The sequence below is a fragment of the Lithobates pipiens genome, unplaced genomic scaffold (assembly GCF_037356315.1).
Source record: "Lithobates pipiens isolate NorthernLeopardFrog02 unplaced genomic scaffold, aLitPip1_a1.2 Scaffold_28, whole genome shotgun sequence".
Classification (NCBI taxonomy): domain Eukaryota; kingdom Metazoa; phylum Chordata; class Amphibia; order Anura; family Ranidae; genus Lithobates; species Lithobates pipiens.
In genome coordinates, this window is record NW_027507789.1 from 97367815 (window position 1) to 97381363 (window position 13549).

Consider the following 13549-nt stretch of genomic DNA (forward strand, 5'->3'; position numbering starts at 1 on the left):
TGCACAATGCCCCGCTGTGTGAGGTGCAATGGCTTCGGCCATTCACCTGAGGGTTGCAGGCTTATTGTCTGCAACCTCTGTGGGGAAATGGGACACCCCTTTAGTCGGTGCCCCAAGGCGTTCAGGGGGTGCCAGGCTGGAGGGGGTGCCCCAGGCCCGGAGGGTGAGGGGGTCCCTAGACGGAGTGGGGATCCCAGCCCCTCAGGGTCACAGAGGGAGGGTTCCCCCCTCCCTCAAAGGGTCAGACCCCCCAGGCGCGGATCAAGGGCAGGAACTGGCATAGTGAAGGAGCCGGCAAGTCTGATCCTGTGTCAGATGGGGCAACGGCAACAAAACCACCTGGGAAGCCGGCCAGGGCGAAAAGCCCTCGTCCAAAAATCACCCTCCCCCCTCCCCCTGTTCCCCCCCGTCCTCCTCCCTTTCCCCTGCCCCCCCTTCCCCTCTCCCCCCCCTGGTCTCCCCCTCCCAGTTTCCCCTTCTTCTCCTTTACCCCCTCTCTCCCTTCCCCCTCCCCCCCTCCCTTCAGTAATTAAATCTACGGGTAATCTGCACCCACCCCTGGATCAGGCAGCTCTACTAATGCCCCCTCCAGCCTCTTCGGTGGTTGTGAGTGGTCGGCGAGCTGGTACAGGGGAGGTGGCCCCGATGGACATCTCAGGGGCAGGTAAAGGGGTTAATAAAAGGCTTAAGGAGATCTCAAGTGGGAGGTAAGATGAGGAGAGTGGGAGGGAACCTCCCAAAGTGGAATGGGAGAAAAAAAACAAAAAGAAGAGGAAGAGGAAGGGTTCGGGGAAGGAGGGTGGTGAGGACCCCCAACCCAGTACTAGTTCAGGGGCAGGGGGGGTTCCTCACTGGCCCTATGGAGCAGGTTCGGAATCCTTTCCTCCTCGGACTCCGAGGAGGTTTGATTCTTTTAGAAATGTAATATAGAGAGGAACGTAGACTTCAATCACTAAGGATGACGGTACCCGCTCCAATACGCCTTGCGACCATTAATGTCGCAAGTGTGCGTTCTGCGGCAGGTAGATTTTCAGCCATTGATTTTCTCGGCCGGGTTGAAGCCGACATTTTGTTTTTGCAAGAGACCTGGCTGGCATCTGTGGCAGAGATGCACCTAGCAAAGAGGGAGTGGAGATACGGGCCCTCCCTCTGGTCTCTTGCGGCTGAGCCCTGCAGTGGTGTTGCAGTCCTTTTTAAGACTGGTTCGGTGGCTTGTCGACGAGTGATTGAATTAGAAATCGGTAGGTGTTTGATTGTGGACGCAGTCGTGAGGAATCCCTCCGCCTCATCAATTTTTATGGACCTCAGTCCAGGAGGGGGAGGAAGGACCTTCTTACGCTGCTGAAACCATACCTGTTTACATCCCAGCAGGTGGTCTTTGGTGGTGACTTTAACATGGTCACCAGGTCAAAGGACCGGGCAGGCACCTCAGGCCCTCTGGGATATGATAGTATCTTTTTGAATCGCATAGTGAGGGAAGCTGGGTTGGTGGATGTGCACGTTCGCCACTTCCCCAACCTCACTGGTTTCACATATTCCAGAGGTAGTTGTAGGAGTAGGTTAGATAGGTTTTTTTTGAAGGGGGACTCGTCCTTTGCAGCTCCTGTGCTGCATGCGGTTGAGTTCTCCGATCACTGTATGGTGTCGGTCACTCTGAATGTGGCGAACACCCCTCAGAAAGGGAGGGGCCTGTGGCGACTAAACTGGTCGCTACTTGAGGACCCTGAAGTCAGATCGGCCTATGAGGACTTCTTTTTGGAACAAGCCTCGCTCCTTGAGAGCGGCTGCTCCCACCAGGAATGGTGGGAAGTGGTGAAGAAGAGGTCGGAGGGCTTCTTCCGGGAAGTCTCGGGCCGTCGGGCAGCATCCCGGTATCAGGCCTACCAGAAGTTACGCAGGCAGCTAGATCGCTTGGTTTCTGATGGTGGCCCTCAGGACCAGATCTCGGATCTGCAGCTCCAGATGAAGGAGTGTCAGTATGACCGTCTCGCCTCCCTGGTGCTGGAGAGGGATTACGGTAAGTTCACCAACCCGGATCCCTACAAAAGCTGCGGGGACGCGGTGAGTGGGAAGGTCATACATGGACTGAGAGATCCCTTGGGTTCCCTGGTAAGGTCCAAGCCAGGCATCCTGGGGATCATCAGAGCCCATTTTTCAGACATCCTTCGGTAGAAGCCGTTGGATCTGAGGAGAGCCAAGGAATTTCTTTACGGGACTCAACTTGAGGTGGGGTCTGACCCCCTGGACTCCTTGGTGGAAGAGATCTCAGTGGCCGAAATTGAGCAGGCCATTGACTCGTTGTCTTTAAAGAAGTCGCCGGGGCCTGATGGGTTCACGGCAGAATTTTATAAAACCTTTAAGAGCCTTTTGGCTCCTCGTCTGAGGGAGGTGTTCAGTGAGTGTTTGGCATCTGGCCTGCTCCCTCCCTCGATGAGAAGGTCGACCTTGATCCTTCTGTCCAAAGGGAAGGATCCGTCCGTGGTAGAGAATTGGCATCCTATCGCCCTTCTCTCCACGGATAGAAAGATTCTGGCAAAGATTTTGTTTACGTGTATGTCTGCTGTTGCAGGCAAGCTGCTGTCTGCCTCCCAGCACTGCACAGTTCCCGGCCGTAGCACCTTTAGTGCAGTCCTTAACGTCCGGGAGGCTGTGGAGAGGTGCAGGGCAACGGGTGACGGGCGGTATCTGCTGGCGTTAGATCAGGTGAAAGCTTTTGATCGGGTAGACCACGAGTACCTCTGGCTTCTCCTGGGTAGATACGGCCTGCCTGATCAATTTATTGATTGGCTCAGGACTTTGTACAGAGGGGCCGAGAGCTTCCCTCTAGTCAATGGTTGGGTGGGTCCTACCTTTCCGGTGGACTCTGGTGTTAGGCAGGGCTGTCCGCTGAGTCCCCTGCTCTATGTCTTCGCAGTCGACCCCTTCGTAAGAAGACTAGACTGTGGGCAGCTGAGGGGGGTCCTGACGGAGCCCGGCAGTGGCCCAGATAAAGCGGTGAAGGTGGTGGCCTACGCGGACGACGTTTCGGTGGTAGTGGCTAGCCGAGAGGAGGCCCAGTTTGTGGAAACACAGATTGGAGGCTACTCCGAGGTGTCTGGTTCGTTGGTCAACTGGGATATGGGTGAAGCTCTCTGGTTGGGAAGGGAGGGAGAGCAGTTCGCCCTCCCGGACGTTTTTTCCCCGCCCCGACCAGAGGTTAAAATCTTAGGCATTTATTTTGGCCAGGGTGATTATCCCAAGCTAAATTGGGAGCGCAGGCTGGTAAGTGCCACCCAGAAAGTTAACGCCTGGAAAGGCTGGAAGCTGTCATTGAGGGAAAGAGTGAGCCTGGTTAAAACCTATTTGCTTCCCAAGTTCCTCTACGTCAGCTACGCATGTCTGTTGCCAGAATCACTCTATGCGCGGGTCTGCGGTCTGTTTTTCCTGCTTCTGTGGGGAAACAGATTGAACCTGATAAAAAGGGAGGTCACGTATCGACGGAGAGGGGAGGGCGGGTTGGACATGATCAACCCCACGGTTTTCTTTACTGTGGTGTTCCTGAAGTTAAATCTGCAATCCATTTTTGTGGACAAACCCTCTCTGTGGGAACGTTCGTGCAAGAATTGGTTCCTGGTGTTCCTGAGTAGGTGGGAGGGGGGCGGTCGCCCGGGTGACCTTCGGAGGTCCCATGGGTACCTCCCTGCCTATGTCCCAACCGCCCTGAAGGTACTAAGGTGGTGGAGGATAACGGCCTTAGAGGTAGGCTCCCTGGGCCGGCGTGAGCTGTACCAGAGGGTCATGGCCTCGGACGTTTTGAGACCACTGGCCTTAAGGGACTGTCCGAACAGGGTTCTCAGGGAGGGACTAGCCCTCCTGAATTCCAAGAGAATTCCTGCCAAGTTCTGGGATCTCGCATGGAGGGCGTTCCATGGACGGCTCTATGTGAGATCGAACTTGAAGTACTGGAGCCTAGAGGACAGAGGCTGTCCTCGCCCTGAGTGTGGTGGGGTGCTAGAGACCATGGACCACTTTTTGGTCGAGTGCCCCTTCAACTTGGGGGTTCTGGGGGAGGTTGGAGATGCCATAGGCTATCCCCGTCTCCAGGCCCTTGCCTATCCTGAGAGGGTGTACGGTGACTTCAGAGCCTGGAGGGGTTTGTGTTATCATCACTGTATTTAGTTAGTGTCATATGCCTTTACTACACTTGGCACGCTCAGTGTTTAGTGTCCACTAGGTACAAGTTCCTGCCCATGCATGAGGTGGCGGGTGATATTGGTCGGGAATTGGGTAAGGTGAGGTTTCTTGAGGGGGAAAGAATGGGTAGGGAAAGGTGTGCTAGGTTGTGGAGAGGGTTCTCTTTCCGGCCACCTTGATGATCTCCCCCTTCTTTTCCTTAGGTGAAGGTCTGTCTGTCCTTTCACCCTTTTTTTAGCTTTTGGGCAACCTAATTTCAAAAACATGGTATGCACCGTCAGTTTCGTTACGTTCCTGCCTATAGGGGGTATGTAATAAAGTGTACATAGTTAGAATAATGTTTGAAATTGTTTGGATAAGCTTCTGTTTTTCTTATAAGTAGTCCAGATGATCATGGGGCTAGGGGTCGTCCGGGATGGGCCCTCTTTTTCCCCTTTTTTTGAGATGGACTTTACCTTCACTAGGAGGGGGCAGTTTGGATAGATTCTGTCTGTCTAAAAACATTTGTACGAGTTGTTTTCTTGCTCTTTTTGTTTTGCTCAAGTAAGAGTCTTTTAAGTTCTTGATTATGTAAATCGGTAGCAGTTTTATTTTAATAAAAATCTCCACCTATATAGCTAGCTATATTTCTCTTTTTAAATAGAGCTTGCAGTCAGCGGTAGGAGCTTGTGCGTGCTGGCTGCGTGCTCTGAACTGTCCTGAGAGTGTGAGAGCTTCCAGAGAGTTGGAGGAGGAGAGCTGATGGCGTCAGCCAGCCCAGGTCCGGGGCCCTCTTCCCAGCCTGGGCCCACGGTTCATCCCCCTGGAGTGAAAGACCTCTCCAGGGAGGAGAGATTGTTCCTGCAGACACAGTTTGAACTACTGGACTGGACCCGGGCCCAGCCGGGAGAGGACCCGGGGAGGATGCAGAAGCGCCGGACTAGGATTAAAGTCCTTATACAGAAGGCCACGATGGCCTACGTGCTGAAATCCGAGAGACTAGCGGACCTGCGTAATCGCAGAGACCGCTCAGCCAGTAGCAGAAGGGGGAATACCGGGAGGCCATTGAAGGCCTGAAGCATGAATGCAGAGACCTATGGCGGTTGCTGGGCGGTCTCTGCGAACGGGGTGTCGGTGAGAGGGGTTTCCTCTCTGAGGTAAAGAACTCCTGAGGGCAAGCCAGGAAGGATCCCAGGCGGCCAGGAGAAAGAGCTCTTCCCAGAAAGTGTTGTCGGGATCGGAGGAGAAGCTACAAACCCCGGTGGAGGAAGCAGCCTCAATGGGTGAGGAAGACCAGCGCCCCAAGGTGGAGACCAGCCGGGTGAGCGTGGCCCCCGGAGCCGTAAGTGTGGAGGGTCCCCAGATCCCTGTTGTCTCACCTTCTCAGCCAGAGGCCGTGGAGCAGATAGATCTGGGTAGGGTACCTCATGATGCACAGGGAAGCTCTGGGGGAGAGGCAAGTCGGATGGAACAGCATGGAAGGAAGCTGGTGGTGGTCCTTGCTAGTGGCCACCCGGAGGGACCTGTGAAGACCGGCGGCCGAAGGTTGGTGGATGGTGATGCTGTGCGGACCCCCCAGTGGCCCCGGTCGAGCCCGCAGCATCTGCGACAGTGCGAGGGGTGCCGGCCGTAATGGCGGCCCCGGCCGCGGCCGCATGTGGTGAGGGGGAGGTGCTGGCAAGCACGGACCATGTTCGGGAAAAACATCTTGGACAAACATCCTCTGCAGACACCAGGGAGGGAGGGGGCGGGGAGATGGATGTGTCACTTCCTGTTTCCGGGGGTGCGGCCGGAAGTGACCTCCGTGAACTGGAAGTACCACTTGCGGTGACCCCAGGAGTTGTGAAAAAATGTACTGAGGAGGTGGGGACACCCCGGGCCTCGGTGACCAAGTCTCCTGCTCCTCTGGGTCAGGTAGGGGCTTTGGGGGTCTCGGAGGCTCCTCTGATGGCTACTGCCATGGGTACCCCAGAATCCTCCAGTGGAGCTTTACCCGGTGGACAGACAAGTTGGGGGGAGTCCCCTATGGGGGAACTAAGGGGGGAGTGCCCAGCCCTAGATTTCATCAGGGAGCTGGAGGGGTCCCAACAGCAGGAGCTGGATATGGCACAGGGGATGGAAGTGGGTTCCTCTCAAGCCCCCGCTGCTGTGGGGGGTGTGGCTTCATCCCCATCTATGGTGGGAGTTGAGAACAAGTCACCTGTTGGGGGGGATAGAGGGTGGGAGTGGGGGGGGTGTGTGCTGCTCCGTCAGAGCCCATAGGCTTGTCTCAGCGGGGGTCTGGCCCTTCCCCCACAGTCCCGAATCCCATCTTGGGCACGCAGGAAGAGGCAAACCTCTTAGGTGCCCTTAAAGCTGGGCGCTCATTTGCCCAGGTGGCAGGTTCCTCTGTTCCTCTGGGCCCCCTGTATGGCCAGTTTGGTGCCCAGAACTTCAGGGCCCCCCCTGAGGAACAGCTCCAGGGGGCACAGGCATGGTCAAGGGGTACAGGGGGTCCAGAGAGGCGCAGGCGGAATGTGGTGCAGCTCAGGTGGGAGGGGACAGCCGCGTGTCCCAGTAGGGGTCAAGTAATTGACTACCTGCTGGGATTACGCTTCAAGGTTTCTGACTTGTTCGCAGTCATACATCCTGCGAACAGCAAGGAGTTCGATGTGAGCTTCGTCTCCGTGGTCTCTATGGAACTTTTCCTGACCCTGTACGAGATCGTCAGGAAGTCAGATCCGTGGGAAGGTTTCCGTGTAGTACCTCTCTCGAGGCAGGAGGAGATAAAGAACGTGACCGTCTTGGTTAGAAACTAGTCCCTTCCTCCTGAGGACATCGCAACCTGGCTGGCGCGGTATGGGCAGCTCCAGACAGGGTTGAGGAAGAATTTGGACAAGCGCGGGGTCTGGACAGGTGCTTGGTTGGTCAGGATCCAGCTCAAGCGCCACAACAACACCGTGGCGCATGTACCCGGTAGTGCGTTTATAGGGAGAGACCGGATCCTGGTCTTCTACCCTGGCCAGCCCCGTCACTGTTTCAAATGTGGCAGTCCCACGCACCTTAGCGCGGACTGCACTATGCCTCGCTGCGTGAGGTGTAATGGTTTCGGCCACTCACCTGAGGGTTGCAGACTTATAGTCTGCAACCTCTGTGGGGAAATGGGGCACCCCTTCAGCCGTTGCCCCAAAGCTTTTAGGGGGTGCCAGACTGAGGAGAGTGCTCCAGGCCCGGAGGGTGGGCGGGTCCCTAGACAAAGTGGGGGCCCCAATCCTTCTGGGTCACAGAATGAGGGCACCCCCTCCCTCAAAGGGTCAGACCCCCCAGGCGTGAGCAGGGGGCAGGTACTGCAGGGGTGGGTATGTCAGCAGGTTCCCCGGCCCCGTCCGGTACTGTGCCCGATGGGGCGACGGTAGGGAATCCAGCAGAGGTTCAGGCTAAACCAAAAAAGCCCTGTCAAGAAGCATCCTCCCCCCCTCCACCAGTTCCCCAACCCCCCCTTCCCCTCCCCCCCTTGTTTCCCCTCTCCCTGCCTCCCCTTCCCGTCCCCCGCCAGCTTCCCTTTCACCCACTTCTTCTCCTTCCCCATCCGCCTCTCCCCCCCAGATGTACCATATCTGCCTCCGGCTCCGGCGGCCCTTCTCATGCCTCCTCCCGCCTCCACAGAGGTGGTGGGTGGTCGGCGGGTTGGCCTGGAGGGTGGTATCCCAATGGACACCTCTGAGGTGGGTAAGGGGGTGAATAAGCGCCCCAAGGTGGTGTCTAGTGGGAGGTCGGACGGTGAGAGTGGGAGAGAGCCCCCCAAGTCGGGCTGGGTTAAGAAAAAGCCAAAAAAACGGAAGAGGAAGGGCCTGGGGAAGGAGGGTGGCAAGGACCCTCAGCCCAGCACCAGTCTGGGGGTGGGTGGGGGATCCTCGCTCGCCCTCTGGAACCGTTTTGGGGTCCTATCCTCCCATTCCGAGGAGGATTAACTTGGGTTTGTAATATAGAGAGGAACGTAAACTTTAATCACTAAGGATGACGGTACCCGCTCCAATACGCCTTGCGACGATTAATGTTGCAAGTGTGCGTTCTGCGGCGGCTAGGTTTTCAGCCTTTGATTTTCTCGGCCACGTTGAAGCCGACATTTTGTTTTTGCAAGAGACCTGGCTGGCATCTGTGGCAGAGATGCACCTAGCAAAGAGGGAGTGGAGACATGGGCCCTCCCTCTGGTCTCTTGCGGCTTGCGGCTTGTGGTGTTGCGGTCCTTTTTAAGACCGGTTTCGGTGGCTTGTCGACGAGTGATCGAATTAGAAATCGGTAGGTGTTTGATTGTGGATGCAGTCGTGAGAGGGGAATTTCTCCGCCTCATAAATTTGGATGGTCCCTGTAACGGCACCCCTAATATAAAGGGGGTTAACGCCGTTTACGATGTTCCCTCTCCTAGACACACATCCACTCGCTACCAATATCCACAGCTAAACGACCCTTTCCTATAGGAGCTCCACCCACACATCCCAAGACTCAACACCTCATCCTGACGTCTGCTAGGCTTCAAACGATCCCACCCAATACACATCTTTTCACAAAGGGTTGGCAGCCAGTCTGTCTGGCACTTTACAATACACACAAGGACAGACTTAAATGAACAATAGAAATGCAAAACAACTTAATTCCTCACAGCAATGATACTTAACCCCCATATACAGTATACATCCAATCTATATACAATGTATATACAGCCTTGAATATGGCTATCACAGACCATATCGGGGGTTTCTTTTATTCACCCTGTGTCCAAAGTGACCCCCACTGCCACACATCTCCCCTTTCGGCAGGGGACTAACAGAGGAGGGGACCCCAGACGGGTTGACTCCGCAGTTAGTCCATGGGTCCATTCTTCCAATACTGGATAACCCATCAACATTGCACTAGGAGCCCGGGAGGGCGTCGGTTTGCTGGGACAACCCATCAGCATTGCCGTTTTGCTTACCGGGTCGGTAGCTGATGGTGAAGTTGTAAGGTTGTAGGGCTAAGCTCCACCGCAGCAACCTGCCATTATCTCCGGAGACCCGGTTAAGCCAGACCAATGGGTTGTGGTCGGTGACCAGTGAAAATTCCTGTCCGTATAAGTAGGGGTTCAGCTTTTTAAGGGCCCAGACCAGGGCCAAACACTCCTTCTCCACTGCCGCATAGCTCACTTCCCGGGGTAATAGTTTTCTACTCAGGTATGCGACAGGGTGTTCTCCTCCATCCTCCCCAACTTGGCTCAGCACCGCCCCCAGTCCAAACATGGAAGCATCGGTGTGGACAAGAAAACGTTTGTTAGGTACTGGGGCAGCCAAGACAGGGGCATTTACAAGTGCTTGCTTGAGGGCTAGAAACGCGGATTCACAAGCTGGAGACCAGAGGACTTGCCTAGGTAAATTCTTTTTCGTCAGGTCAGTCAGGGGTTTGGCGATAGCACTAGAATTAGGGACAAAACGTCGGTAGTACCCTGCAGTTCCCAAGAAGGCCAATACCTGGGTCTTAGTACGGGGCGTGGGCCAGTTAGCTACTGCCTCTACCTTGGCTGGCTCGGGTCTCTGGTTCCCACACCCCACTCGGTGTCCCAGGTACTGCACCTCCGCCATCCCTAGATGGCACTTGTCTGGTTTCAAGGTCAGGCCTGCGGCCCGAATTTTGTCCAGAACCACTCCTACGTGAACCAGGTGCTCCTCCCAAGACCCACTGTAGATCGCAATGTCATCCAGATATGCACATGCAAAATCCTGGAAGCCATCGAGGAGCCTATCCACCATACGTTGGAAGGTCGCCGGGGCATTTTTCATTCCAAATGGCATGACCTTAGACTGGTACAGGCCAAATGGGGTAACAAATGCCGACTTGGAGATAGCATCCTCGGCCAGGGGGATCTGCCAATAACCTTTACACAGGTCTATTGTAGTTAAATAACGTCCCCTGGCTATACGATCTAGTAGTTCGTCTACCCTGGGCATCGGGTAGGCATCGGTGGTGGTCTTCTCGTTCAGTCGCCTGTAGTCCACGCAGAACCGGGTAGTCCCGTCTTTCTTAGGCACCAGGACTACAGGCGAGGCCCAAGGGCTGTCAGAAGGCTCAATGACTCCTAACTGAATCATCTCCTGTATCTCCTTCCGCATTTCCTCTCGGACTGCTTCAGGGATACGGTAGGGGGGCTGGCGGAGGGGTGCTTGTCCAGGGGTCTCTACCTTATGTACAGCCAAGGTCGTATAGCCCGGTCTTTGGGAGGACGTCGCCTGTTTCTCCCACAGAAGCCGCTTAGCCTGTTCCTTCTTTGTGGGGCTTAACCGGTCTCCTAGCTGTACAAGGCTAATGAGGTCAGTCTGGGGCTCTCTCTCTAGTAAGTCAGGGAGGGGTAAACCTTCTGAGTCATCCGCAGCAGGGGCATATACTGAAGCAACATCCTCCTGCCGTTCCTGATACTCCTTCAGCATGTTCACATGAAAGGTTCGCTGGATTCTTTCATCTGCACAGCTGGCAATGACATAGGTAGTATCACATACCTGGGCTACTACTTTATACGGGCCCTGCCAAGATGCCTGCATCTTGTCGGTCTTCACAGGCTTGAGCACTAAGACCTTCTGCCCAACCTGGAAGACCCGCTGTCGGGCCCCCCGGTCGTACCATCTCTTCTGTCTTCCCTGGGCCGCCTGGAGATTCTCTCTTACCATCAGAGACAGTTGTTCCATGCGGTCCCTGAGTTCCAGAACATAGGGTACTATGGGGGTCCCTTCTTGCTCTGTCTCTCCCTCCCAGTGTCCTCTGATGAGATCGAGGGGTCCGCGGACCCTTCTCCCATAGAGCAACTCGAAGGGCGAGAACCCAGTAGATTCCTGGGGTACCTCTCTGTACGCAAATAACAGGTGAGGCAGGAATCTCTCCCAGTCTCTGCAAGAGTCCGAAAAGGTCCTCAGCATTTTCTTGAGGGTCCCGTTAAAGCGTTCGCAGAGACCATTAGTCTGGGGGTGGTAGGGGGAGCTCAGTAAGGGCTTAATATTGCACACCTTCCACAACTGCCGGGTGAGAACCGCAGTAAACTGGGTTCCCTGGTCAGAGAGAATCTCCTTAGGGAACCCCACTCTGGTAAAAATCTTAACCAGGGCATCAGCTACTGTCCCTGCTTCAATGTTGGACATAGCTACTGCCTCTGGGTAACGGGTGGCGTAGTCCACCACAGTGAGAATATACTTCTTTCCGGATGGACTAGGCCGGGCCAGGGGACCCACAATGTCAACGGCTATGCGGTAAAAGGGCTTCCCAATAATAGGCATGGACATGAGTTTAGCCTTAGGGTGGTCCCCCCTCTTCCCTATCCGTTGACATGTGTCACACGTTTTGCAGTATTGTCGCACATCCTGGCTAAAATTGGGCCAGAAAAAATTCTGTGTGATCCTATGGGCCGTGCGACGGAACCCTAGATGTCCTGCTAGCGGCACATCATGCCCGATTCGCAGAATCTCCAGCTGGTATTTCTTAGGTACCACCAGCTGTCGTTTCTGCGAAGGGGCCTTACTTCTCTGAGATGGCTTAGGGATCCTATACAGTCTATCCCCATCCCATTCAAACAGCTCCCCATCTATTCCCCTTTCCTGAGTATCTGCCTTAGCCCTATACTTGTGTAAGGTCGGGTCCTCCCGAGTTTCCCTCCCGAATGCTTCTGGGGTATCCCAGCCTAGGCGCGCCTGATCTAAGGTACGTGTCGGGGAGGATAGTCTCACCTGGGTCTCTGCAGCGAGCGGGCCGGTTCCAGCAGTACGTGTCTGTGCACGGGTAGTCACAGGGTTGACTTCATCGGGGTCCATCGGGGTGTAAGCAGAAAGGAGGGGGGCCAAATCATTCCCCAGTAGTACATCCGCAGGCAAGTCCTTCATCACCCCCACATTCACGTGTCACGAACCAACCCCCCAATCCAGGTGAACACGGGCCACGGGTAGCCGGAAGATGGTACCTCCCGCTACTCTTATGGCTACAGTGTCTCCGGTGTGTTGGCTCTCTGGGATGAGGTTCTTCTGTAGTAGGGTCATGGTAGCGCCGCTATCACGTAAGCCATTGGCTACCGTTCCATTAACCCAGACCGTCTGCCTGTGTTGTTTCCTGTTGTCCAGGTTAGCTGCTTGTATTGGATCAGCCTCGTGCAGGACGCCCCAATGTTCTTCCTCCTCAACGCAGTGGGCCGCAGGCATGGGTGTGCGGGGGCTCCCCCTTGCTGGTTGTCTCCATGACTGGGACTGGATGGCTGGATTTAATGGACAGTTTGGCTTTTTGTGCCCTAGCTGTTTACATCCGAAACACCTGATGGGTTGTGCATAGTCCTGGGAGTTGAACCTGGGCTGCTGAGGATAAGTGGCCGCTGGGGTTGGTGCTGAAGCTGTGTTAGAGGCTGATAAACTGGGCCGAGATGGTGGATAGCGCTCGCTTCCGCCTGACCTTGGAGAGTCCAGATATTCATCGGCCAAAGTAGCCGCTTGCTGTACAGTCCGTGGTTGCTTATCTCGTACCCAATCACGTAGTACCGGAGGGGTGTGGTTAAAGAACTGTTGTAAGAGTACTAGTTGGGTGATGTCCTCTATGGTATGAGCGTGGCTTCCCTGGATCCAGCCCTTAAGGTCTCGCTGCAGACGATGTGCCCACTCCACGTATGTTATGTGGGTTTGTTTCCGGGATTCTCGAAACTTAATCCGGCTGGCTTCGGGTGTAATGGCAAATCGGGCTAGCAGAGCTTCTTTTACCCAGTCATAGTCTTTAGCGTCCTCATCCTCCAGGGCCCGATACGCATCCGCTGCTCTGCCAGTTAAATTACTTGCCAGTAAGGCGACCCAATCTTGGGGCAGTACTTCATGTATCTGGCATAGTCTCTCAAAGTCCTGCAGGAATGCTTCAATTTCCTCCTCTCCCTCCTTAAATAGTTTGAACGCCCGAAAGGGCAACTTACGGACAGGCGCTGCATCTTTAGGTGTTGTCTCCGATTGCCGTATTTCTGCCATTCTCTGCTCATGTTGCCGCTCTAGTTCTCTCTCCTGTCGCTCATCCTGCAGCTGGATGTCTCTAATGGCATTCTGTATGGCGGTCTCTGATGGGTTAGCACCATATAATGCCACCCGCTGTCAAACTCGTTGCTGAAACAAGTCTTCAACTGACCGCGGTCCTGCATCACCATCCCTCTGATCCATCTCGGTTAGTTCCCTGATCAAGGTGGCCTTGTTCTTTGTCCCACTGGTCCCTCCATGGCTCTCAAGTAAGTCTTTCAGTGTGGCTTTCCTGCAGGCTGCATAGCTGGTCATTTACTGTGGTGGTTTGAAGTGTCCCAGTAACTGGAGGGAAGATCCCACTGCTGCCACCAATGTAACGGCACCCCTAATATAAAGGGGGTTAACGCCGTTTACGATGTTCCCTCTCC